Source organism: Saccopteryx leptura, chromosome X (genome assembly GCF_036850995.1).
Source record: "Saccopteryx leptura isolate mSacLep1 chromosome X, mSacLep1_pri_phased_curated, whole genome shotgun sequence".
Lineage (NCBI taxonomy): Eukaryota > Metazoa > Chordata > Mammalia > Chiroptera > Emballonuridae > Saccopteryx > Saccopteryx leptura.
In genome coordinates this window covers 39,615,192-39,639,303 of record NC_089516.1, presented here as the reverse complement: position 1 = coordinate 39,639,303, position 24,112 = coordinate 39,615,192, and the positions used below count along the sequence as shown (strand labels likewise).

At 37.6% G+C, this 24,112-nt stretch overlaps 1 non-coding gene across 1 annotated transcript; it reads left to right on the top strand.

Moving 5' to 3' along the window:
* The first annotated feature begins 515 nt into the window (after positions 1 to 515).
* LOC136386588 (U6 spliceosomal RNA) lies at positions 516 to 617 on the top strand. The gene has a single exon (XR_010747958.1). It is a non-coding gene; the product is annotated as a U6 spliceosomal RNA (small nuclear RNA).
* Positions 618 to 24,112: the final 23,495 nt, after the last annotated feature.

The window sequence follows — 24,112 nt, the reverse complement described above, 5'->3', positions numbered from 1 at the left end:
ACTCAGTTGTGAGCATGGGCCCCAGATGGGCAGAACATCAACCCCAGATGGGAGTTGCTAGGTGGATCCTGGTTGAGATGCATGTGTGAGTCTGTCTCTCTATCTCCTTTCCTCTCACTTAAATAAAGAAGGAGGAGGAGGAGGAGGAAGAGGAGGAGAAGGAGGATGAGGAGGAGAAGGAGAAGGAGGAGGAGGAGGAGGAGAAGAAGAAGAAGAAAAGAAGAAGAAGAAGAAGAAGAAGAAGAGATTGAAAATTTGAATAATAAAATGGTAATAAATACATATATATCAACAATTACTTTAAATGTGAATGGATTAAATTCTCCAATCAAAAGACACAAGGTGCTGAATGGATAACAAATAACCTTATATTGGTTGTCTACAAGAGACTCGCTTCATATTGAAAGATACAGACTGAAAGTAAAGGGATGAAAAAAGATATTTTATAAAGATGAAAACAAACAAACACACTGGAGTAACAATACTTATCCTAGACAAAATAGCCTTTAAAATAAGACCTATAGTGCTCATATACTAAAATTGGAACTATACAGAAAAGATTAGCATGCCCCTTGTGCAAGGATGACACACAAATTTATGAAGCATTACATATTTTTCCAGCACCCATTTATAATAAAACTTCTCAGCAAAGTCAAATACAGGGAACAACCTCAAAATAATAAAGGCCATAAATGACAAACTGACAATCAATATCATACTCAATGGGAAAAAAATTAAATGAAATTCCCTTAAGATTAGGAGCAAGACAGGGGTTTCCTCTTTCACCATTCTTATTCAATATCACAGCAATCAGACAAGAAGAAAAAATAAAAAGCATCCAAATTGGAACAGAAGAAGTAAAACTGTCATTAATTGCTGATGACATGGTACTATGTATAGAAAACACTAAAGTCTCAGCCAAAAAACTACTAGATCTCATAAATGAATTCAGCAAAGTGTCAGGACATAAAATTAATATTCAGATCAGTAGCATTTTTATACAACAACAATAAAATGTCAAAAATAAAAATTAATTAAATAATCCCACTGACTACTGCAACAAAAAAAATAGAGTCCTGAGAAATAAATTTAACCAAGGAGATAAAAGACTTGTCCTCTGAAAATTATAAGGCATTGAAAAAAGAAATTAAGGAAAATACAAACAAGTGGAAGCATATACAGTTGTTCCTTGTCATATCACAGTTCATTATTCGTGGTCTCACTGTATTGTGGATTTTTAAATTGTATATATCTAATTTTGTATTGCAGATTTCTTTGTGGTATATAAGTATTTTTACATATTTATTATTTTAATTATTTTGCAGTAAAATAAGCCTAAAAATTGAAAACAATATAATAATATTAATTAAACACATTAGTATTCATTGGTGAGTACCCATATAGAATTTTATATGTTGTTAAAATTAGATAGGTTTAAGAGTGTAGAAAGTGTTTAAGAGCATAGGAAGTGTTTATAAGAGTGTGGGAAAGGTTAATAAAAGGGTGAGAAAGGTTTATAAGAGTGTGGGGAGGGTTTATAAAGCCTTAAAATATATATAAATAATAAAATAAATATAGGGTCACTATTTAGCAGACTTTCACCTATCGCAGAGGGTTCTGGAACCTAACCCCCATGATAGATGAGGGACCACTGTACTGTGTTCATGGATTGAAAAAAATTAACATCATTAAAATGTCCATACTAGGCCTGACCTGTGGTGGCACAGTGGATAAAGCGTCGACCTGGAAATGCTGAGGTCGCTGGTTCGAAACCCTGGGCTTGCCTGGTCAAGGCACATATGGGAGTTGATGCTTCCAGCTCCTCCCCCCTTCTCTCTCTCTGTCTCTCCTCTCTCTCTGTCTCTCTCTCTGTCTGTCTCTCCCTCTCCTCTCTAAAATGAATTTAAAAATATATCTATAAAAAAAAATGTCCATACTACCCAAAGCAATCTATAGATTCAATGCAATTCTTATAAAACACTAATGAAATACTTCACAGATCTAATATAAATATTCTAAAAAGCTGTATGGAACCAAAAAATAACTCAAATAGCCTCAGAAATCATGATAATAAAGAACAAAGTGGGAAGCATCACAGTTCTTGATATCAAGCAACAATACAAGGCCATTGTAATAAAAATGGTTCTGTACTGGCATAAGAATAGGCATAGAGATCAATGGAACATAATAGAGAACCCAGAAATAAACCCATGCCTTTATAGTCAATTAATATTTGACAAAGGAGGCAATAGTATACAATGGAGCAAAGACAATGTCTTTTATAAATGGTGTTGAGAAAATTGGACAGATATATGCAAAAAAATGAAACTAGACTACCAACTTACACTGTTCATAAAAATAAACTCAAAATGGATAAAAGACTTAAATGTAAATCACAAAACCATAAAAATCTTAGAACAGGCAGTAGACTCTCAGATATTTCTCATAACAATTTTTTTTTACCTATATATCTCCATGGGCAAGAAAGATAAAGAACAAAATAAACAAGTAGAACTATATCAAACTAAAAAGGTTTTGCACAGCAAAATTAACAAAATAAAATAAAAACCCACTCAATGGGAGAACACACTCACTGATTTGTTTAATAAGGGGTTAACAACCAAAACTTATAAAGAACTTCTAAAACTCAACATCAGGAAGGTAAATAATCCAATTTAAAAATGGGAAAAAAGAACTGAATAGACACTTCTCCAAAGAGCACATACAGATGTCCAGTAGGCATATGAAAAAATGCTCAATGTCACTAATCATTACAGAAATGCTGATTAAAACCACAATGAGATACCACCTCATACCTGCCAGAATGGCTTTCATTAACAAATCAACAAACAAAAAGTTATGATGGTGTGGGGAAAAGTGAACCTTCCTGCACTGTTGATGGGAATGCCAACTTGTGCAGCCACTGAAAAACAGTATAGTGTTTCCTCCAAAAATTAAAAATGGAACTGCCTTATGACCCAGCTCTCCCACTTCTAGGAATATATCTTTAAGAATCACAAAACAGCCTGACCAGGCGGTGGCACAGTGGATAGAGTGTCAGACTGGAATGCGGGTGACCCAGGTTTGAGACCCCGAGGTTGCCAGCTTGAGCATGGGCTCATCTGGCTTGAGCAAAAAACTCACCAGCTTTGACCCAAGGTTGCTGCCTCAAGCAAGGTGTTACTCAGCCTGCTGAGGGCCCACGGCAAGGCACATATGAGAAAGCAATCAATGAACAACTAAGGTGTCGCAATGAAAAACTGATGATTGATGCTTCTCATTTCTCTTCGTTCCTGTCTATCTGTCCCTATCTCTGACTCTCTCTCTCTCTCTCTCTCTCTCTCTATCTATCTCTGTAAGAAAAAAAGAATCACAAAGCACTGCTTGGAAGTTATGATGGCAGCAGAGTAGGCAGATGCACAGAATGCCAGCTCCCACCACCAAACTGGATTACAAATTAATTTAGGAACAATCATTGTGAAAAATCAAGATTGGACTAAAAGAACAGGTCTTGAAAACCAAGGAGCACAGAAGAATTCACACTGATCCTGGTAGGGAGTGCAGGGGCATGGTAGAGGCTTCCCTGCTCCCAGAAGTGAGGGGAGGCTGAGGCTGAGGGTCCAGAAGGGCTCTCATTACAAGGAGAGATACCCTGAGAGACAGGGGCCCACAGTCTCAGAACCAGAGACCCAGCCTAGAAATCCAGGGACTGGAGGAGACAAACAGACAGCATTGAGTGAGGAGAAGAGCAAAAGTTCTGTATGTGGGAAGTGGCTGGGGTGCCTTAAAGGGACAGAGCAGAAAATATTGCTCAAAGCCACTTGCCTAGGGCTCTGGGGGCTAGGAGGACTGAGAGGACTAACTTGTCTTTCACAAGGAAAGTGGGGAGAGGGAGACAAATGGTGATGGAAAAAGAAATGCATGGGCTGACTTGAGATGCTGACTCATTTTCCGGTGCGGAGGTGGCCATAGCTGTGGGAGGAGTTGATCCCTCTAGCCAGCACAAGCCTAAAGTGGTTCTGGGTGTCCTACCTCCAAAATATCTCCAGCTACAAACAGCATGAAAGACACAGCAGAAAGCAGGAAGTAAGGGGAAGGGGCAGTGACTAAGGTTTCCAGGGAGACTTGAGATACACCTCCTCCTTCTGATACCAAAAATAAGACCTGCCCCTGGAGAGCAACTGGCAGAACAAAACTTCACATTCTCAGAGGTCACATCCACCACATTTCCTGAATACAGTTTCAAATAAGCCCCCTGCTGAGATCAGTAAACAAGCTCCCTGCTGAGTTAAGCAAACTGAAAGAAGACAAATTAAGACTCTAAAGCGGCTCTACTAGTTAAGGAGACCACAACTCGAACAAGCCTACAAACCACACACAGAAACAATGGGAAGACAGAGGAACTTAAGCTATATAAATCAACAAGAAAAATTCCAGAAAAAATATCTGGATGAAATAGAAGAAATCAAATTATCGGATAGAGAGTATAAAATAGTGATTGTTAGGATGCTTAAGGATCTCAAAGCTACAATGGATGGACTTAATTAGCACCTAAATAAAGAAATTGTAAGCATCAAAAAGCATACAGAAATCAAATAAAAAACCAGACAGAAATGACAAACACAATATAAGAAATGAAGATTACATTAGAAGGAATTAAAAGCAGGCTGGATAAAGCAGAGAATTAAAGCAGCCAATTAGAGGACAAGATAAGCAAAAGCTAGAGTGACATCAGAGAAATGGCACAGTCAGGAGCGCTCCTAATACCTCTCCCCAAAATTTCAACAAGTTCTTCAACTAGAGACAAAAAATGATCCCAGGAGCGTCTGTAAGTCCCACACACCAAACAAAAAGGTATGATTGGGCGAAAAGGTGGCTAAATATATAATCAACCCTGAAGGAAATAAGATGGAGAACGGAGCACTCCACATTCCTTACTAACCTGAGCAAGGGCTGCTTTCACTTGGAACTGAGAGAAAGTGAGGGCTGGGGGCATGGAAAGAGCTGGGCTGGAGCACTGACATTCAAGCCGAGAAAAGAGTGTGCCAGCAGCGACTCAGCCCACGCAAGCTAATGCCGGGTCTGGACCCCGGCAAAGGCGGGCAAGCAGTGGCCTCCATTACCCCCAATATCCTGGTCAGTGATTGCGGACAGTGTGCGAATGGTTCCCCCTAGTGCTCTGGGTGTGGGCGCCCACATTCTCGGACAGAGGGGCAGAGTCAGAGACTTCTGCGTGGGCTGCGACCAGATTCTCGGTGTAATCCCTGCTCCCTGGACAACAGCCCGTGGGGAGTGCGTGAAAGCGAACTTCCCTACACCCAGACCTCTCCGGGTGGGCAGGGCGCCTCCACCAGTCATTCAGGCTAACAAAGAACATTCCCAGGAAAGAAAAAATACAGAAGTGCTAGGGGGAGAAACGCACAGGGAGCTTGCAGACAGTCTCTGGAGCAGATCTGTGGATCCAATCACTGAAATTAGCATAACCCACAATCTGCTCACTGCCCAACTGGCTTACGTGGCTCTGGCTGACAAGGTCTTCTTTCTCAGGTCAGCAATCTAAGACAAGAGACGTGATATTTTTTAGTGTCTCTTGCTCTGCACGTAGTGCTGGGGGCAACTTCCTGCCAGACAATACAAGGTGAAAAACACATTCCTATGGAACAGACCTCAAAGAACACTGCAGAAGTTGGGCAGGCTAGGCTGTAGGCTATTTAACAAGGGAGAAGCCTGCAGAGAGCAATCCCACAGAATGCTAAGGCAAATTTAACTAGATATAAGTGGGGAACCTTAGAAAGTAGCCTGACACAAAACTGAAGGCTTTCCCCCTTAAATCAGGAACAAGACAGGGTTGCCCACTCTCTCCACTCTCATTTAATGTGGTGCTAGAGGTTCTAGCCAGAGCAATCAGACAAGACAAAGAAATAAAAGGCATCCATATAGGAAAAGAAGAAGTAAAGGTGTCACTTTTTGCAAATGATATGATCCTATACATCGAAAACCTCAAAGAATCTACAAAAAGACTACTAGAAACAATAAGCCAATACAGTAATGTCACAGGATACAAAATTAACATACAAAAGTCCATAGCCTTTCTATATGCCAACAATGAAACATTTGAGAACAAACTCAAAAAAATAATCCCCTTCATGATTGCAACAAAAAAAAAAAATACTAAGGAATAAACATAACAAAGAATGTAAAGAACTTATATAATGGAAACAACAAACCATTGTTAAGGGAAATCAAAAAAGATATAATGAGATGGAAGAATATTCCTTGCTCTTGGATAGGAAGAATAAATATAATCAAGATGGCCATATTAGCCAAAGCAATGTACAAATTTAATGCAATTCTCATCAAAATTCCAACGACATTTTTTAAAGAAATGGAACAAAAAATCATCAGATTTATATGAAACTATAGAAAACCCCAAATAGCCAAAGTAATCCTAAAGAAAAAGAACGAAGCTGGGGGCATTACAATACCTGACTTCAAATTATATTATAGAGCCACAACAATCAAAAGAGCATGGTATTGGCAGAAAAATAGACATTCAGACCAATGGAACAGAATAAAAAGTTCAGAAATAAAACCACATATATATGGTCAAATAATTTTTGATAAAGGGGTCAACAACACACAATGGAGAAAAGAAAGGCTCTTCAACAAATGGTGCTGGAAAAACTGGAAAGCCACATGCAAAAGAATGACTCGACTACAGTTTGTCCCCTTGTACTAAAATTAATTCAAAATGGATCAAAGACTTAAATATAAGACCTGAAACAATAAAGTACATAGAAGACATAGGTTCTAAACTCATGGACCTTGGTTTTAAAGAACATTTTATGAATTTGACTCCAAAGGCAAGAAGAGAAGTGAAGGCAAAAATAAATGAATGGGACTACATCAGACTAAGAAGCTTTTGCTCAGCAAAAGAAACTGATAACAAAACAAACAGACAGTCAACTAAATGGGAAATGATATTTTCAAACAACAGCTCAGATAAGGGCCTAATATCCAAAATATGCAAAGAACTCATAAAACTCAACAACAAAAAACCAAACAATCCAATAAAAAATGGGAAGAGGACATGAGCAGACACTTCTTTCAGGAAGAAATACAAATGGCCAACAGATATATGAAAAGATGCTCATCTTCTTTAGTTATTAGAGAAATGCAAACCAAAACTGCAATGAGATACCACCTCACACCTGTTAGATTAGCTATTATTAACAAGACAGGTAATAGCAAATGTTGGAGAGGCTGTGGAGAAAAAGGAACCCTTATACACTGTTGGTGGGAATGTAACGTAGTACAACCATTATGGAAGAAAGTATGGTGGTTCCTCAAAAAACTGAAAATAGAACTACCTTATGACCCAGCAATCCCTCTACTGGGTATATACCCCCAAAACTCAGAAACATTGATACGTAAAGACACATGCAGCCCCATGTTCATTGCAGCATTGTTCACAGTGGCCAAGACATGGAAACAACCAAAAAGCCCTTCAATAGAAGACTAGATAAAGAAGATGTGGCACATATACACTATGGAATACTACTCGGCCATAAGAAATGATAACATCGGAACATTTACAGCAAAATGGTGGGATCTTGATAACGTTATACGAAGTAAAATAAATAAATCAGAAAAAAACAAGAACCACATTATTCCATACGTAGGTGGGAAATGAAAATGAGACTAAAAGACATTGATAAGCGTGTGGTGGTTATGGGGGGGAGAGGAAAAGTGGGAGGGAGAGGGGCACAAGGAAAACTAGATAGAAGGTGATGGAGGACAATCTGACTTTGGGTGATGGGTAGGCAACATAATTGGTTGACAAGATAACCTGGACATGTTTTCTTTGAACATATGTACCCTGATTTATTGATGTCACCCTAATAAAATTAATAAAAATAAAAAAAGAAAGTAGCCTGAACAGAAGTCATCTTGCCCCCCACCTGCTTAAGCTGGTGGCTCTTGTCGGGAGAGCTTTCATACTCAGGGCTGTGCACTAAAAAGAGGGACTTGGCAGCTTTTTAAGACCTTCTGTTCTTGCAGGCAGCAACTAGGGCATCTTCTTCCCAGACAGTACAGGTTATAGAGTGCAAAAAGCCTGGGAAGAGGGGTCCCATAGAGTGCTGAGGTATACTAGACACGCCTGGATGCAAGGTAAGGTGGCTCCCTACCTCGCTTTTTCCCCTATGTCACTTCTCCCCAACTCAGGCCCTGAGTTATAGGTAGTTTTTGTTCCATTTAGCACAATATAATTCTCAGTTTTTCACAGTATATTCTCAAAGGAAAAAAAATAATAATTTTTAAATTATTTTTATTGTCTATTTTTTTACTTTTTATTCTTTATTAATTCTCATTAATGTTATTAATGAGACATAAAGACACTTTGAGAACAATTGGCACCCAACCCTGCCTGATTACACTGGTGGCTCTGACTGACAGAGCCTTACCCAGAGCCCTGCACTGAGTGGGGATAGTATGGGGATTTGCCAGCTCTTTGAGCCTCTTACTCTCCAGGCAGTGGCAGGGCAACCTCATAGCTGGATCACCAGGCTGCTAATTCAGGAAGGAAAGACTAGGAGAGAGGCTACAGGAAAACAGACTCTCCCATTGTTGGAGCCTGCAAATGCTAACAAGCCCCAACTACCAATGAGACTGAGGCCTAGTATATGACATTGCCATAGAGATACATCAACTGCAAATCTCTACCTAAGTGTGACACAGGGGTAGAGCCTGGGATACAGTGCCACCAACCAGGAAAAGGGAGAAGAAAGAAAAAGGAAAAAGATAACCTCTCAAAATCAAGAATAATCCACAGTCTTTATAACTTTTTCCACTTTTTTTGTTTCTTTCATTTTCTTATCTTTATTTTTTTTCTTCTTCCAACTTGGTCCTTTTATTCTTTGTTCATCTTATTCTTTTCTCTTCATCATGAACTACATTACCCATAAGTGTTACATTTCCCATTTTTTTCGTTTTTTTAATTTCTCTCTATGAGGGTTACACTACAAAACCCTTAACTCTCTCCTATTTTTCCTTTTCTTCTTTTTTTTTTCTTTTTCCATTTTCTCCATTTCTCTTAACTTCTTCTTTACTCTTTTACTTTTCCTCTCATTTGATCCTCACTCAAGAACAAATTATGTTATTTTGGATTCAAATTTTTTCTTTGTGGCATTTTGTGTGCTTTTTACTTTACTTTTTTAAGTCGTTATCATTCCCCCCAACCCTGGCTCTCCATTCTATGTAGTTTTTGTTCCACTTAATGCAATAGTATTTTTTTCTTTTTATTGTTTCCTTCTTATCTCTTTCACTATATCTCTCATTTAACCATCATTTACAAGCAAATTATCTTATTCTTTTTTTAATTTATTTATTAAATTTAATGCAGTGACATTGATAAATCAGGGTACATATGTTGAGAGAAAACATCTCTAGATTATTTTGACATTTGATTGTGCTGTGTACCCCACCCCCAAAGCTAAATTGTCTTCTGTCACGTTCTATCTGGTTTTCTTTGTGCCCCTCCCCTCCACCAACCCCTCTCTCCTTCTTCACCCCATCCCCCCACCCCCCACCTCCCACCCCTGTTTCCATCACATTCTTGTTCATGTCTTTGAGTCTCATTTTTATGTCCCTTCTATGTATGGATTCATATAGTTCTTAGTTTTTTTTCTGATTTACTTATTTCACTCTGTATAATGTTATCAAGGTCCATCCATGTTATTGTAAATGATCCGATGTCATCATTTCTTATGGCTGAGTAGTATTCCATAGTATATATGTACCAAAGCTTTTTAATCCACTCGTCCTCTGATGGACACTTGGGCTGTTTCCAAATCTTCGCTATTGTGAACAATGCTGCCATAAATATGGGGGTGCATTTCTCCTTTTGGAGCCGTTCTATGGTTTCCTTGGGGTATATTCCTAAAAGTGGGATAGCTGGGTCAAAAGGCAGTTTGATTTTCAGTTTTTTGAGGAATCTCCATACTGTTTTCCACAGTGGCTGCACCAGTCTGCATTCCCACCAGCAGTGCAGGAGGGTTCCCTTTTCTCCATATCCTCGCCAGCACTTATTCTGTGTTCTTTTGTTGATGAGCGCCATTCTGACTGGTGTGAGGTGATATCTCATTGTGGTTTTAATTTGCATTTCTCTAATGATTAGTGATGTTGAGCATTTTTTCATATGCCTATTGGCCATCTGTATGTCCCTCTTTGGAGAAGTGTCTATTCATCTCTTTTGCCCATTTTTGGATTGGATTGTTTGTCTTCCTGGTGTTGAGATTTACAAGTTCTTTATAAATTTTGGTGATTAACCCCTTATCAGATGTATTGTCAAATATGTTCTCCCATTGTGTAGTTTGTCTTTTTATTCTGTTCTTGTTATCTTTAGCTGTGCAAAAGCTTTTTAGTTTGATATAGTCCCATTTGTTTATCCTGTCTTTTATTTCACTTCCCCGTGGAGATAAATCAGCAAATATATTGCTCCGAGAGATGTCTGAGAGCTTACTGCCTATGTTTTCTTCTAAGATGCTTATGGTTTCATGGCCTACATTTAAGTATTTTATCTATTTTCAGTTTATTTTTGTGAGTGGTGTAAGCTGGTGATCTAGTTTCATTTTTTTTGCAGGTAGCTGTCCAATTTTCCAAACACCATTTGTTAAAGAGGCTGTCTTTACTCAATTGTATTTCCTTACCTCCTTTGTCAAATATCAGTTGTCCATAGAACTGTGGGTTTATTTCTGGGTTCTCTGTTCTGTTCCATTGATCTATATGCCTGTTCTTATGCCAGTACCAGGCTGTTTTGAATACAATGGCCTTGTAGTATAACTTGATATCAGGAAGTGTGATACCTCCCACTTTATTCTTCTTTTTAAGATTGTTAAGGCTATTCGTGTTCTCTTTTGGTTCCATATATAATAAATTTTTGGAATATGTGGTCTATGTCTTTGAAGTATGTCATTGGTATTTTAATTGGTATTGCATTGTATTTATAGATTGCTTTGTGTAATATAGACATTTTAATGATGTTTATTCTTCCTAACCATGAGCACGGTATATGCTTCCACTTGTTTGTATCTTCCTTGATTTCTTTTATCAATGCTTTGTAATTTTCCAAGTACAAGTCTTTAGTCTCCTTGGTTAAGGTTATTCCTAGGTACTTTATTTTTTTGGTTGTAATTGTGAAGGGGATTGTTTCATTAATTTCTCTTTCTGACTGTTCATTGTTGGTGTATAAAAATGCCTCTGATTTCTGAGTATTGATTTTATATCCTGCCACTTTGCTGAATTCATTTATCAGGTCCAGTAGCTTTTTGACTGAGACTTTAGGGTTTTCTATATACAATATCATATCATCTGCAAATAATGATAGTTTTACTTCTTCTTTTCCAACTTGAATGCCTTTTATTTCTTCTTCTTGTCTGATTGCTGTGGCTAAAACTTCCAGGACTATGTTAAATAAGAGTGGTGAAAGGGGGCACCTCTGCCTTGTTCCTGATCTTAAGGGGATTACTTTTAATTTTTGCCCATTGAGTATGATGTTGGCTGTGGGTTTCTCATAGATGGCTTTTATCATGTTGAGGTATGTTCCCTGTATTCTCACTTTGCTGACAGTTTTGATCATGAATGGGTGCTGGATTTTATCAAATGCTTTTTCTGCATCTATTGAAATTAACATATGGTTTTTCTCCTTCTTTTTGTTTATGTGATGAATCACATTGATTGATTTACAAATATTGTACCAGCCTTGCCTCCCCAGAATAAATCCCACTTGATCATGGTGTATGATTTTTTTCATATATTGTTGGATCCAGTTTGCTAATATTTTGTTGAGGATTTTAGCATCTATATTCATCAGAGATATTGGCCTATAATTTTCTTTCTTTGTGTTTTCTTTGCCTGGTTTTGGAATCAGAATTATGCTCGCCTCATAAAAGGAGCTTGGAAGTCTTCTTTCCTCTTGAATTTTTTGAAATAGTTTGAGAAGGATAGGAGTTAGTTCTTCTTTGAATATTTGGTAGAATTCTGTTGTGAAGCCATTGGGCCCCAGACTTTTCTTTGTTGGGAGTTTTTTGATAACTGTTTCAATCTCATTTGTTGTAATCGGTCTGTTTAGGTTTTCTGATTCTTCCAGATTGATTTTTGGAAGATTGTATGTTTCAAGGAATTTTTCCATTTCATCTAGGTTGTCTAGTTTTTTGGCATACAGTTCTTCATAGCATTTTCTTACAATATTTTGTATTTCTTTGTGTCAGTTTTTATTTCTCCTCTCTCATTTCTATTTATTTGAGTCCTCTCTCTCTTTTTCTTGGTGAGTCTAGTTAAAGGTTCATCAATCTTGTTTACCTTTTCAAAGAACCAGCTCCTAGTTTTATTGATCCTCTGTATTGTTTCTTTAGCCTCTATGTCATTTATTTCTGCTCTGATCTTTATTATTTCCTTCCTTCTACTACATTTGGGCTTTACTTGCTGTTCTTTTAGATGTAGGGTTAAGTTGTTTATTTGAGCTTTTTCTAGCTTCTGAAAGTGTGCCTGATAAAATAAATCAATGAAGATACAAACAAGTGGAAGTATTTACCATGCTTATGGTTAGGAAGAATAAACATCATTAAAATGTCTATATTACCCGAAGTAATTTATAAATTCAATGCAATACCTATTAAAATACTAATGACATACAGAGGATCAATGAAACTAGGAGCTGGTTCTTTGAAAAGGTAAACAAGGTAGATGAACCTTTAACCAGAATCACCAAGAAAAAAAGAGAGAGGACTCAAATAAAGAAAATTAGAAGTAACAACTGACACAGCAGAAATACAAAGGATTGTAAGAAAATACTATGAAGAACTGTATGCCAAAAAATAGAAAATCTAGGTGAAATGGACAAATTCCTTAAAATATATAATCTTTCAAAAATCAATCTGGAAGAATCAGAAAACCTAAACAGACCAATTACAACAAATGAGATAGAAACAGTTGTCGAAAAACTTCCAACAAACAAAAGCCCTGGGCCAGATGGCTGCACAGATGAATTCCACTGAATATTCAAAGAAGAAATAACTCCTATTCTCAAGCTATTTGAAAAAATTCAAGAGAAGGGAAGACTACTAAGCTCCTTTTATGAGGCGAGCATAATTCTGATTCCAAAACCAGACAAAGACAACACAAAGAAAGAAAACTATAGGCCAATATCCCAAATGAATTTAGATGCTAAAATTCTCAACAAAATATTAGCAAACTAGATCTAGCAATACATGAAAAAAATCATACGTCATGATCAAGTGGGATTTATTCTGGGGAGGCAAGGCTGGTACAATATTCGCAAATCAATCAACCTGATTCATCACATAAACAAAAGGAAGAATAAAATCACAGAATTATATTAATAGATGCAGATAAAGCATTTGATAAAATTTAGCACCCATTTATGATCTAAACTCTCAGCAAAGTGAGAATACAGGGAACATAACAACATAATAAAGGCCATCTGTGACAAACCGATGGCCAACATCATACTCATTGGGCAAAAATTAAAAGCAATCTCCTTAAGATCAGGAACAAGGCAGGTATTCCCCCTTTGACCACTCTCATTCAACATAGTTCTGAAAGTCCTAGCCACAGCAATCAGACAAGAAGAAGAAATAAAAGGCAACCAAATGGAAAAGAAAAAGTAAAACTATCATTATTTGCTGATGACATGATATTGCACATAGAAAATACTAAAGTCTCAGTCAAAAACTACTAGACCTGATAAAGGAATTTGGCAAGGTAGTAGGATATAAAATTAATATTCAGAAATCAGTGGCATTTCTATACACCAATGATAAACTGTCTGAAAAAGGCATTAAGAAAACAATTCCCTTCACTATTCCAACAAAAAACTAAAGTACCTAGGAGTAAATTTAACCAAGGAGGTAAAAGACTTGTACTCAGAAAATTATAAAACATTGGAAAACAAAATCAAGTAAGATACAAACAAGTAGAAGCATATACCATGTTTATGGATAGGAAGAATAAACATCATTAAAATGTCTCTATTACCCAAAGCAATTTATAAATTCAATGCAATTCTTATTAAAATACCAATGGCATACTTCAAAAATAGGGATCAAATATTCCAAAAATTTATATGGAACCAAAAAAGAACATGAATAGCCTCAGCATCCTTGAAAATAAAGAATAAAATGGGAGGCATCACACGTCCTGATATCGAGTTATACTACAAGGCCATAGTAAACAGAACAGCTTGGTATTGGCATAAGAACAGGCATATATATCAATGGAACAGAACAAAGAACCCACAGCTAAACCCATGCCTTTTGGATCAATTGATATTTGATTAAAGAGGTAAGAGTATACAATGAAGTTAAGACAGTCCCTTTAATACATGGTGTTGGGAAAATTGGACAGGTACATGCAAAAAAAATTAAACTAGACCACCAACTTACACCATTCACAAAAAGAAACTCAAAATAAATAAAAGACTTAAATGTAAGTCGCAAAACCTTAAACATCTTGGAAGAAAATACAGCAATAAACTCTCTGATACCTCTCATAGCAATATTTTTGCTGATTTATTTTCATGGGCAAGTGAAATAAAGGACAAAATAAACAAATGGATCTACACTATATCAAACTAAAAAGGTTCTGTACAGCAAAAGACACCATGAACAAAATAAAAAGACAACCCACACAGTGGGAGAACATATTTGCCAATATGTCTGATAAGAGGTAAATAACCAAAATTTATAAAGAACTTCTAAAACTCAACACCAGGAAGGTTAACAATCCAATTAATAAATGGGAAAAATAATTGAATAGACACTTCTCCAAAGAGGACATGCAGATAGCCAATAGGCATATGAAAAAATGTTCAATGTCACTAATCACCAGAGAAATGCAAATTAAAACCAAAATGAGATACCACCTCACACCTGTCAAAATGGCACTCATTAACAAATCAACACACAATAAGTGTTGGCGACGGTATGGATAAAAGGGAACCCTCCTGCACTACTGGTGGGAATGCAGACTGGTGCAGCCACTGTGGAGAATAATATGGCGTTTTTTCAAAAAATAAAAATGAAACTGCCTTTTGACCCAGCTATCCCACTTTTAAGAAATCACTGATTCAATAGAAGATATGCACTGCTATGTTTATTGCAGCATTTTTTTACAATAGCCAAGATCTGGAAACAGACCAAGTGTCCATCAGTGGATGAGTGGATTAAAAAGCAGTGGTACATATACACAATGGAATACTATGCAGCCATGTAAAAGAAATAAATTTTACCTTTTGCAATGGCATGAATGGACCTCGAGATTATGCTAAGTTAAATAAAGCAAGCAGAGAAAGAAAAATATCATATGATCTCACTTACATGTGGAATCTAATGAACAAAGTGTACTGAGGAATGGAATAAAGGCAGAGACGGGGTCAGAGTGCAGAGAGATAGCTGTCAGAGGGAAGGGGGATGAGAGTGAAGGTGAAGGGATTAGTGAAATTATATATACATAACATATAGATACAGATAACAGGGCAGTAAATCCCAGAGTGAAATGGGGAGGGAGGGAGGTGTAGAGAGGCAAAGTGGATGCAATGGGAAACTTGGGGTGGAGGGTGAGGGTGTTATATTGAGTGGCACACTTGAATCCATGTTAACACAATAAATTAAAATTAATAAAAATTAAAATATAAAGCAATAAAAATAACATATAATAGTAAAAAAAAATCTCTTGCATAACTTAACCACGGTATAACAAGAGGCAATAGCCTGGTCTTGGTGGTGCATTGGATAAAGTATAGACCTGGAATGCTAATGTCACCGGTTTGAAATCTTGGGCTTGTCCGGTCAAGGCACAAATGACAAGCAATCAGTGAACAACTAAAGTGAAGCAACTATGAGCTGATACTTCTCACTACCCCCTTCCATAAAATCAATAAGTAAAATATTTAATAATAATATAAAAAACACAATGAAGGGCCCAGCATTTCCACTTCTGGGTATTTATCTAAAAACAAACAAATAAACAAAAAAACCCTACGAAGCTCTAAATTGAAAAGATATGCATTCGGCCCTGGTCAGATAGCTCGATTGGTTAGAGCAGTGGTAGTCAACCTGGTCCCTACCGCCCACTAGTGGGCGTTCCAGCTTTCATGGTGGGTGGTAGTGGAGCAACCAAGGTATAAATAAAAAGATAGATTTAACTATAGTAAGTTGTTTTATAAAGATTTATTCTGCCAAACTTAGCAAAAATCCGACACAAAATACTTGGTAATTATTATTATATGCTTTAATTTGCTGTAACTCTGCTCTATAAATTTTATAAAGTAAAGTTACTTCCCTACTTTATAAATCACCTTTACTGTGTAACCAGTGGGCGGTTAGAAAATTTTACTAACAGAGATACAAAAGTGGGTGGTAGGTCTAAAAAGGTTGACTACCCCTGGGTTAGATTGTCATCCCAAAGCACAGAGGTTGCCTGTTTGACCCCCAGTCAGGGCACATACAGGAACAGATCAATGTTCCTCTCTCTCTCTTTCTCTCTCTCTCTCTCTCCTTTCCTCTCCCTCTAAAATCAATAAAATAAACATAAGAAAAAGAAAAGACATGCATCCATATGTTCATTGCAGCATTATTTATAATAGCCAAAGTATGGAAGCAACCTAAGTTTTTATCAATAGAGAAATGGATAAAGAAGTGATGCTCTCAAACTATTACAGAAAATTCAAGAGCAGGGAAAACTCCCAAGCTCATTTTATGACACCAGCATTATCCTAATCCCAAAACCAGATAAAGACACTACAAAGAAAGAAAATTATAGGCCAATATGCTAGAAAAAACAGAAGTGTTAAAATCCTCAACAAAATATTAGCAAACTGGGCCTGACTTGTGGTGGCGCAGTGGATAAAGCGTCAACCTGGAAATGCTGAGGTCGCCGGTTTGAAACCCTGGGCTTGCCTGGTCAAGGCACATATGGGAGTTGATGCTTCCAGCTCCTCCCCCCTTCTCTCTCTCTGTCTCTCCTCTCTCTGTCTCTCCCTCTCCTCTCTAAAATGAATAAATAAATAAATAAAAATCTTTAAAATATTAATGAAAAAATATTAAATAATACCTGACAAAAAACAATAAAACTGTTATTTAAAATATATATATATATATATTAGCAAACTGGATCCAACAACATATTTGTTCCATTAATTAAAGGTTGGTACAACATCCACAAATCAATAAACATGAAGGATAAAAATCAGATGATCATATCTATAGATGCAAAAAAGCAAAAAAAAATAGTGATTCATATATACTATGAAATATGACCCAGCCATAAATTAAAATAAATCACTTCATCTGCAACAAGATAGAAGGACCTATAGGATATTGTAATAAGTAAAATAAGTCAGACAGAGAAACTCACATGCCATATGATTTCACTTATATGTGCAATCTAAAAAACCAAATAACTGAATAAGAAGACCAAAAACGGATTCACAGATACAGAGAACATTTAGACTGCTGAGAGAGGGAAGGGGATGGGGGGATAGGTGAAAAAGATGGAGAGATTAAGAAGTACAAACTGGTAGTTACAGAACAGTCATAGGGATGTAAAGTACAGCATAGGGAATATAGTCAATAATATTTTAATAACTATGTATGGTGCCAGATGAGTTCTAGATTTATCAGAGTGATCACTTCATAAGTTATATGAATGCCCATCTAAGTCATTGGGCTTTACACCTAAAACTGGTTGTATGCATTAAATATATAATTATTGTAGAACTAAAAAATAAACATGGCTAAATGGGGAAAAGTATTGTATAGGCTATATGCTCTGACAAAGTAAATATAGTATGACTACTCTTAAAAATTGTTGTCAGAGGAAAATGGGGAGAAAATATGCCACAAATGCTTTAATATATGAAGTAATTATATTGATGGTATTATGAGCGTAAGTATAAATGACAAAAAAGTGAAAAAGATAAAAGAGAAATCTATAGATTTGTGGGCAATACTCAATTATGTGTAGTCTAGAGATTCACTTTGGGTGATAAAACTACAAAATTTACAAGGAAGCAATTATTATAAAAGTCAGGTTAATGGTTTTTCACTGGGGGCAGGAGGGTCTGTGAACAGGGCATGGGACATAAAACTGACAATATTCTAGTTCATACTTGCATGGTTTTTACCTTATAATAATTCATTCTTTTTTTTTCCCATTGCACGCAAGAGAGAGTGGGACAGACAAGAACAGACAGACAGGAAGGAAGGGAGATGAGAAGCATCAACTCATAGTTGTGGCACCTTAGATGTTCATTGATTGCTTTCTCATATGTGCCTTGACTGGGGGGCTTCAGCTAAGCCAGTGACCCCTTGCTCAAGCCAGTGACCTTGGGCTTCAATCTAATGACCTTGGGTTCAAGCCAGTGATGATGGGGTCATGTCTATGATCTCATGCTCAAATCATCAACCCTCCACTCAAGCTGGTGAGCCCACACTTAATCCACATGAACCACACTCAAGCTGGCCACCTTGATGTTTTGAACCAGGGTCCTCAGTGTTCCAGACCAAACACTCTATCTACTGTGCCACTACGTGGCCAGGTCTTTATAATAATTCATTAAGCCACACATTTGATCCATGTAGTGTTCTTTGTTTTCATTTTACATTAAAAATGTTATTTTTAAAGAGAATCTCAGAAATGTAGTTGTCCTCTTTGCGTCTGCAGCTATCGAGAATTATCATTCTTCATTCCAAAATATATAAAAGAAACTGATTTGTACTAATATGCATTCCCACCAGCAGTATGTATCTTATTGATCAATGTCACCCTGTTAAATTTAATTTTCTAGACTGGATAAAGAAGATGTGGCACATATACACTATGGAATACTACTCAGCCATAAGAAATGATGACATCAGATCATTTACAGCAAAATGGTGGGATCTTGATAACATTATACGGAGTGAAATAAGTAAATCAGAAAAAAACAAGAACTACATGATTCCATACATTGGTGGAACATAAAAACGAGACTAAGAGACATGGACAAGAGAGTGGTGGTTACCAGGGGTGGGGGGAGGGAGGACGCAGGAGGGAGGGAGGGAGAGAGTTAGGGGGAGGGGGAGGGGCACAGAGAAAACTAGATAGAGGGTGACGGAGGACAATCTGACTCTGGGTGAGGGGTATGCAACATAATTTAATGACAAGATAACCTAGACATGTTTTCTTTGAATATATGTACCCTGAATTATTAATGTCATCCCATTAACATTAATAAAAATTTATAAAAAAAATTTAATTTTCTAAATAAAATTTTTTTAAAAGAAATTTATTTGAAAAGGTAGTATTAGGTGGAAAACATTTTCAAGAATATAAATTTAGTTTCTCTGTGTGAAATAGACTATGTATTGCATTGTTGCTATAAATTGTTATGTTATCTATTCACATAAAACTAGGCTTGGAAATATTTGTACAACCATTATTTTGTAAGATTCTAAAACTTGAGAAATTGTTTCCATATCCGGTGAAAATAACCTATAAAAATACCCTGTAATTCTTTTTTTTTTATTTACTTTTAATGGGGTGACATCAGTAAATCATGATACATATATTCAAAGATAACATGTCCAGGTTATTTTGTCGGTCAATTATGTTGCATACCCATCACCCAAAGTCAGATTGTCCTCCGTCACCTTCCATCTAGTTCTCCTTGTGCCCCTCCCCCTCCCCCTTTCCTCTCCCTCCCCCCCTCCCCTCGTAACCGCCACACTCTTATCAATGTCTCTTGGTCTCACTTTTATGTCCCATCTACATATGGAATAATGAAGTTCCTGGTTTTTTGTGATTTACTTATTTCACTCCATATAATGTTGTCAAGATCCCACCATTTTGCTATAAATGATCCGATGTCATCATTTCTTATGGCTGAGTAGTATTCCATAGTGTATATGTGCCACATCTTCTTTATCCAGTCATCTATTGACGGGCTTTTTGGTTGTTTCCATGTCCTGGCCACTGTGAACAATGCTGCAATGAACATGGGGCTGCATGTGTCTTTACGTATCAATGTTTCTGAGTTTTTGGGGTATATACCCAGTAGAGGGATTGCTGGGTCATAAGGTAGTTCTATTTTCAGTTTTTTGAGGAACCACCATACTTTCTTCCATAATGGTTGTACTACTTTACATTCCCACCAAGAGTGGATGAGGGTTCCTTATTCTCCACAACCTCTCCAACATTTGCTATTACCTGTCTTGTTAATAATAGCTAATCTAACAGGTATGAGGTGGTACCTCATTGCCGTTTTGATTTGCATTTCTCTAATAACTAAAGAAGATGAGCATCTTTTCATATATCTGTTGGCCATTTGTATTTCTTCCTGGGAGAAGTGTCTGTTCATATCCTCTTCCCATTTTTTTTATTGGATTGTTTGTTTGTTTGTTGTTGAGATTTAGGAGTTCTTTGTATATTTTGGATATTAGGCCCTTATCTGAGCAGGTGTTTAAAAATATCATTTCCCAATTAGTTGGCTGTCTGTTTATCTTGTTATCAGTTTCTCTTGATGAGCAAAATCTTCTTAGTCTGATGTAGTCCCATTCATTAATTTTTGCTTTCACTTCTCTTGCCTGTGGAGTCAAATTCATAAAATGCTCTTTAAAGCCCAGGTCCATGAGTTTAGTACCTATGTCTTCTTCTATGTACTTTATTGTTTCAGGTCTTATGTTTAGATCTTTGATACATTTTGAGTTAATTTTAGTACAGGGGGACAAACTGTAGTCCAGCTTCATTCTTTTGCATGCGGCTTTCCAGTTTTCCCAGCACCATTTGTTGAAGAGGCTTTCTTTTCTCCATTGTGTGTTGTTGGCCCCTTTATCAAAAATTATTTGACTATATATATGTGGTTTTATTTCTGAGCTTTCTATTCTGTTCCATTGGTCTGAGTGTCTATTTTTCTGCCAATACCATGCTGTTTTGACTGTCGTGGCCCTATAATATAGTTTGAAGTCAGGTATTGTAATGCCCCCAGCTTCATTCCTTTTCTATAGGATTGCTTTGGATATTCAGGGCTTTTTATAGTTCTATATAAATCTGATTATTTTTTGCTTTATTTCTTTAAAAAATGTCATTGGAATTTTGATGGGAATTGCATTAAATTTGTATATTGCTTTGGGTAATATGGCGATCTTGATTATATTTATTCTACCTAACCAAGAACAAGGAATATTCTTCCATCTCATAATATCTTTTTCGATTTCCCTTAACAATGGTTTATAGTTTTCATTGTATAAGTCTTTTACATTCTTTGTTATGTTTATTCCTAGGTATTTTATTTTTTTTTGTTACAATCGTGAAGGGGATTATTCTTTTGAGTTCATTCTCAAATGTTTCATTGTTGGTATATAGAAAGGCTATTGATTTCTGGATGTTAATTTTTGTATCCTGCGACCTTACTGTATTGGCTTATTGTTTCTAGTAGTCTTTTTGTGAATTCTTTTACCCTGTAATTCTGATTGGCTGTCTTATTTGATAAATTTTTGCCCTGACAATAATGTTGCAATTGATATCTTTGTGTTACTAAAGGCTTTAAATAATTACTTGTAACTTTGCTCTATCAAATCAGAAGTCAATCATTGGCAATTTCTTCCCCTCCCATATCAAGGATTTTTTTCAAGTCCCTTTTGAAAAATTTTTTATTTTAACAAAAAAATATACTACAAGATGTAAAACTCTATAACAATGATAATAAGAGAAACAAGATGGCACTGGAGTAGGCGGACGTACCAACATCTACCTCCCAGAACCAAAGTGGATTACAAACTAATTTTATGAACTATAATCTGGAAAAACCAACTTTGGACTAAACTAAGAGGACTCTTCAACCAAGGAAAGCTGAAGAAGCCACACAGAGACTGGTAGGAAAAGCGGAAACAGGGAAACGCGGAGAGGGCTGCCCAGCTCCCTGGAGCAAACGGCAGCAGGGAGAAACTCGCGTGGCGGAAAGTGAGTTTAGCAGAGGGGGAAGGGTCCTGAGCCCCAGGAACAAAGCCCCAGCCTGCAGCCCCAGAGCCCAGAAGAGGCATAAGGACAGTATTTAGCTGGAAACAAGTTGGGATACTGTTTTTGAGAAAGACTCTGATTTCTCAGACCCAGGATCCTTTTTAAAGGGACCGTGCAGAACATCTCTCTCATAACCACCCACCCGGGGCTCCTGGGGACAGGGGGAGAGAGGAGAGGACCAGAGTAACAAGAAGAGAGTGTAATCTAGGAGGCACAGGGAGAAGCATTTTGGGTGATAGCCACCCTAACCCCTGGGACGAGTCACTCCCCAAAGCTGAAGTGAATATTTCCCCCGGAAACAGCAATACCAGCAAAAGGAAGCAGGAGAGCAGCCAAACAAGCTCCCTCGGGGCATTCAGAGCAGAGACGCATAGAAGGACGGAGCTTTTGGGTCAATAGTAGTGAGTCTTAGGGTCCGAGCTGCCACGCCCCACCCACATGGCTGAGGGCGCACCGGAGGGTGGGCGGCAGCGGGAGACAAAGCACGGTTCTGCTGGCAGGAGCGGAAACCAGCTGGCCACCACTCGGCTCAGGTGTGAGCTCAATCTTGCCCTGCTGGGGAGAAGGGGGTGTGCAAAAGTGGTCAAGCTCAGCTGCTGGCAGCCTGTAATCCAGCCTGTGGGGGAATGGGCGGGAACCCCAGAAAGGGTGGAGACCAGCCCCTGAGCAAGGGCAGAGGAGCACAGCTTTGCCCCGCCCATGCAACCCAGGCTTGTGGTCTAACTTGGTAGCCGGCTCCTCCCACAGGGGTGGAGCCAAAAGCCCAGAAGAGGTGGAGTTCCGCTACTGAGCTGAGATTGGGAACGCAGTCCTGCCCAGCGGTAGAGCCAAGGCTAGCAGCTGTTCCTTGAGTGGGCTCCTCCTGCAAGGGCAGGGCGAAAGCCCAGAAACAGGCGAAGACCCGCAGCTGAGCAAAGGTGCTTGCCAGTGCCCTCAGGACTGAGCATAACGTCACACACGGGGGCGGGGCAAAGGCCAAGGCCACTAACGCTTGTGCACCCGAGCACATGATCACAGCCACTCCCGTGAAGAGAAAATGCGGAAACAGAGAAATACAACACAAATAAACCAAGAGAAATCCCCAGAAAAGGACCTAAGTGAATCAGATATAACCAAATTACCAGATGCAGAGTTTAAAATAACGATTGTTAGGATGCTCAAAGATATCAGAACAACCATAGATGGCCATTACGAAAACCTAAATAAAGAGATAACAAATATAAAAAAGGACATTGAAATAATAAAAAAGAATCAGTCAGAAATGACAAATACAATATCTGAAATAAAGAATACAATGGAAGGAATTAAAAGCAGGATGGATGAAGCAGAGAATCGAATCAGTGAGTTACAGGACACAATAAATAAAGGCATGGAAGCAGAGCAAAAAAAAAGAAAAGAGACTCAAAAAGTCTGAGGAAACTCTAAGAGAGCTCTGTGACAACATGAAGAGAAATAACATTCGCATCATAGGGGTTCCTGAAGAAGAAGAGAAAGAACAAGGGATAGAGACTTTGTTCAAACATATTATAGCGGAAAACTTCCTCCAATTAAGGCAGGAAAATATTACACATGTTCAGGAAGCACAGAGAACTCCATTAAGGAGAAACCCAAAGAAACCAACACCAAGACACATCATAATTAAAATACCAAAGCTAAATGATAAAGAGAAAATATTAAAAGCTGCAAGAGAAAAAAAGACTATCACCTACAAAGGAGGCCCCATAAGGATGACTTCTGACTTCTCAACAGAAACACTTGAGGCCAGAAGGGAATGGCAAGAAATATTAAAAGTAATGCAGAACAAGAACCTACAACCAAGACTACTTTATCCAGCAAGGCTATCGTTTAAAATTGAAGGAGAAATAAAAAGCTTTACAGACAAAAAAAACTCAAGTAATTCACTGCAACCAAACCAAGGCTGCAAGAAATGCTAAGGGACCTGTTGTAAACAGATCAAAGGAAAAAAAGAATATAGCAAAAGTGGAATACAGTTTCAAAGAAAAAAATGGCAATAAACAATTACATATCAGTAATAACC